The sequence below is a fragment of the Rhagoletis pomonella genome, unplaced genomic scaffold (assembly GCF_013731165.1).
Source record: "Rhagoletis pomonella isolate Grant_MI unplaced genomic scaffold, Rhpom_1.0 Rhpom_scaffold_00002, whole genome shotgun sequence".
NCBI classification, from domain to species: domain Eukaryota; kingdom Metazoa; phylum Arthropoda; class Insecta; order Diptera; family Tephritidae; genus Rhagoletis; species Rhagoletis pomonella.
Window position 1 is genome coordinate 5,975,637 of NW_023458556.1, and position 5,233 is coordinate 5,980,869.

Sequence of the window (5,233 nt, forward strand, 5' to 3'; positions counted from 1 at the left end):
TTTTTTGTATGGATAGGAAATTCAATTTGCCAATTATCCTTTAAATGCAATCGCATTCGTAAGATAAGAGGAGCTAATGAATTACTATTGGAAAAATTTAAAGGGCTTACTTTAAAATTTCAGATCGCTCTTATTCACTTAATTTGCGTGATAATATGAAAAAGGATATGTAGGTTTCCGCCTATGCCGATCAATTCCTGCAAACAATGAGTGAGATAAGGGAAGGGTCCTTAGGCGACATCATAAAGTGAGCCAGAAAGGATCTATTCATTGCAGCTTAACTGTATTTCTGCTTTCCAAACTAAATGGTCTAGCGTCTTGTTCCACCAAGGTCTGATTGTAGTTCATGGGGTTATAACCTGGTGGAAAGGTTTTGAAAAAATGAATAATAAGAAAATAATCGGGAAATGGTCAGGAATCACCTACAACCGCTGCAAAGGCGCCCTCAAACGTAAGGAAGCCAACATATGCAAACCAGGCAATTTCGGGCAAGCGACAATGCTGGGTGAAATAAGTAGAATTTGACTTAATGGAATCAAATTTAAGATATTAAGAATACTCACGGATGTATCGCTGTAACGGCTTTATGTGTCATAAATCCAGTCAAGCAAAGGACGACAGGCAAGAAGCTGCGAGCAAGCTTTACGTTATTACAAACTTTTATAGCAATTTTCAAAATTAATAAGTTTTCAAGCAAAGCGCGCAATTTCATTAAATTTGTAGAGGAAAACAAAAAGGTATCAAACACATTGCACGCTTCGAAGAAGAATGCTATTACCAGCAGCAGCAGTGCCAACAGCCCTAATAAGTACAATATTTGTTTTGTTTTGTTTGTAATTACAGGCATTTTGAGAGAACTGCATGGATGGCAAACTGCAACCCTGCTCTGGCAGATGCTTTGTGCCGCAATTAAGCGTCCGTGTCTGCAGAGAGCGGAATGAAAGTCGAGCGCGGCTTGGGCCAACGCGTGTGCCGTTTGATGTCAAAGGCATGTCGCAGCGTTCGACGACAAGTGACAGGCAACAGGCGACCGAGTGACGCTTATTGCATTCATTGACACCCACGCTGGCACAGCCACCCCTTCAACATCGACTTGCAACCCCTGACACGCCGTCAGTTTTTAATTACAATCGGGTAAAGTGTTGCCGGATTACTTTTCTTTTTTTCAGGCGGCAATAAGCCACACACTAACCGTAAAATTTAAATGACAAGATTACATTTCAAAGACGGTAATCATTTTAAAACAAAATGAAGAATCAAAGCAAAAGCAATAACAAGGAGAGCAATATCCTGTAATATGAAGAGCAGCTGCTGCAGCGGAACCACTTAAAGCCATTTGTTTTGTGTTTGTGGCCAATGTGTTTCAAAGTAATAAAATTTTAACTATTCAAGCAAGAAGCAAGACATAAATCATTTGCCATTAAAATCATTTTGTATTCGTATTTTAAATTATGATTTCTGACTACGTACATATCTGTGTTTGTATGGAATAGTAACTTATGTCGGAAGGCCGGCTTTAGTATAAAGAACATTATTGCATTATACTAAAGGCAGCCTTCCGACATAAGCTACCATTCGATACGAACTCAGATATATAAGTAGGGGTATAATAGCATCTTTTGTAAACAAAAAAACTTTTTATTTTATTTTATGATATGGAATTCTACTGAGAATCAAAACCAAAACTCGCTTTTTTAGTGACTTCACCAGAAGCTCACTCAGCTCAACCGAAATAAAGTAGTAAAAAAGTAATCTTTGAGAGCTTTGTTAGAGATTTGCATATGGTCCACAGCTACGCCTTCGTTGCCAATCTACATAGCTTAAACATATAAAATGAGACTATAAAACTTTAAATTTCCTTTTGTTGGCTATTGTCTGAACAGACATATCTAGTTTACCGGCCTAAATTTAGCCTATAATAGTAATGAAGTGGTAAAACAAATAAATTTACTTTCAATGATAGAGAGTGAAAACGGTTTGTCTAGCATCTCTATTTGTATCCCTCAGCTTTTAGTATCACGTAAAACGTAGGTACGTTCCAAGATGATACTTCTTAATACTTTTAATGGCAACAGTGCTCAAACTAGTGTAGAAGACGAATCCAAGCACCCAGTTAAAAACGACGGAGTGAAATCTCCTCATTCTACTATGACGAATAACAATTCCGTTGCTAAAAACAACAAAGCACTGTTAGCTCAGGTTTTCAAATGTGATGGCAGGAAGTTGATATGGCGTGTGTCGGGTGAACTTTTGGGTACCAACTGGAATCATACAAAATTCTATCTGTAAAGACAAATCCGGCCAGCCAAGCAATTTATTGGACCTTAATTTTCAGACCAAATCTTGATAAACACTCCGAAAAGCAATATCGATACACCCCATTTAATTACAGATTTAGTAGCCGATTTTTATGGCATGAAAATAATTTGCCTACTCGCTTATTATTTTATTTATTATTTTATTCACTGACTTTACAATTTTTTTAACGGTTGGCATGATTTAACATTAAAATAGTGCAATATTTTCTTATTCTTTTTTGGCGCTGTAACCGCCTAAGCGATTTTGGCCGAGTTCAGCAAAGCACGCCAGTCGTTTCTCTTCTGTGCTAACTGACGCCAATTGGAAACGCCAAGTGAAGCCGAGCCCTTCTTCACCTGATCTTTCCATTGCAGTGGGGGCCTCCCTCTTACTCTGCTACCACCAACGGATGTTTTTAAAGAATGAACTATAAAAACTAACCAAAATTAAATAACAGCAAAAATAATATTTTAAAACTTGTAAAAACTAGGTGCGGCTACTGTACATAAGTTGACTATGATTACTCGGTAGTGCTATCATAGTAGCATAGAGCCACTACTCATGCAATGTCCTCATGCGATCATCGATTATATTTTTTGTTTTTTGTGTGAAATATTTTATTTTTATCAGTATTTTTCTTTTAATCAAAATATGTTGAAATAAAAGTGAAGTTAAAAAAATTTTGCCAGAACCACCCCTCCCCGAAAAAAGATCATCACGGCGCCAGATACAGCATGGATAAGATTTCTGGAGTATATCTTTTTAGCGAAGCTCATTACAAAGGTTTTGATACGTCCTTGTCAAACGCTATTCAAATAACTAAGCACTGGTGGTGCTACTGCTGGTACGAAAAGGTGTAATGTATGTATACACATATGTACATATCTTTCTATGCCTGTACATATACTTATGTGTGCGTATGTATAGCCGTAATAAGTGCTATGCAGACACTTTGCGTAATTGCAATGCAACTATTTTTGCTGTAGATATTTGCGATGATTACTACTTTCTCCCATTTGCTCTGGGTTTTCTCCGTATCACACACTTTTATATTATGCCCGTCAACCGCAATGCGTCCATCTCAGCTACATATTCTCCCAAGTGTACAAGTTTGTATTTATTTGCAGAACGCATTTACTTTTCAATTGATTGCGTCAAAGCTACAAGCTCAAAGTGCATCGTTTAGAGTGCATTACAAATATTCATTTATTTGTATTTGTATTTATAAGCCGCAGCTCTCATTTCCGTACCCTTCCCGCGCTTCTTTGGTCAATCTTGCCTGCTGGTATTTTCTATTTGCAATAATTGCCTACCCCGCCCGAGGCCCGCCACGATGCCCTTCGAACAGCAGCACTGCAGCAGCGCTTTAAGTGGACATCCAGAAATTGTCGATTGAGCTTCTGTTACACCGATTCACCCTCCGTGTCCCATCGATTGTCTCATCGGTCGACCGACCGACCGACCGACCAGTCATTCGACCGCACTTATCGCGACCCATTAATATGGTCAAGTGGCTGCTCTGTTAAGATTTTACTTATTTGTTGCAAATTGCAATTGCATTGCAACATTTCAAAGCGACATTGTGCAAGAAATGGCGGAAGAAGCAGCCGGTGATGCCCAAGGCGTCACTTGGGCTTTTGTATGCCAAGGGTGAGGAATGAAGTGGGTCCGGTCAACCGCATATTGGCATATCTGGCTGCGGGTGAAATGGCGAATGCATAAATGCCATTGTAAATATTGTGTTTGCAATTTTCCAGCTCAACAAGCGAGCAGCCAATTTTCTTAATTAATTTCTTTTTGTTTCGCACACTCGACTTTTACGATGCTGACGATAAGAAGATTGAAGTAGCAGGAGTAAGGGAAATGCTAAGCAAAACCAGCTGACACGTATGTATGTATGTAATGCGGCTACAACTGTCAGAGTACAATTAAACGACTAAGACCTTTGTGTAAAAACGCGTAAGAATACTTAAGATAATTGTGGAATATTGAAGCATTGACAGAATGCATGGAAGAATGTAAGCGTTGTTTTTATTTGTTCATATCAAGAAACCTTTATTTAAAAGCACTTTTGTTAAAATTGTCTACTGCATACATTTCCATATATTTCAGCCGTATTTTAGTGGTACTTAATATTGAATTATATTTAATTATAGTTACTATCATCATTCAAATACATATTAGGGATATTTCTTAATTTTCTAGTTTAAAAGTTTTCACCATAATTGGCAGAACGGGAGAACCTGAGAACTTTATTTAATCCTAACGGCTTCAGAGCTTCTGTACCAAAATTCCTAATTAGCATACCTACTAAACTCAATAGAAAGAGGAACAGAGATCGCTTATAGAAAGAAGATCATCATATCGGAAAGTTACATTTATCGTATTTTGGGCGGAGAATAGAACTTTTCTGAAAGAAGCGGCATTGGGATCCAAAGAAGTCAAGCTAACGATTGCTAGAAAATGTTGCAGATAAGTTACATAAATCAATATTAAAGTGAAAGTTACTAACTATGGCCTATAACAAACAGTTCTTAGTGCAGAGGTTGTCAGGATGATGCCCAAGTCTCCAGTATGAAACAATCTTCTTATTTGGCACTGAAATCTATTCTCGGATTTTTGCCCAAGCCCAGTCTCTTTATTAGCGAAGCTCCGTAAATTTCCCATTTGATTCGAAGAGCTCGAAAGCTTCATTCGCAACTCGGTGTTTATTACACAGCCGTAGAACTTTTGAGGGTACCAAATTTAGGCTTCGTACAGGCTGCCTTAGTCGAGTGATTAGAGGCAATGCCAAGCTTTGGATAGAGCGGTAAATTCCATTACTCTAAAATCCTCTTTGATTTCAAAGTACGGGAGGATTACAAAATGTATGGGGAGTTCACGATGAGTACCATTTTAGTTGTAAAGTTGTTATTGGAAAAGCAACAAAACATGT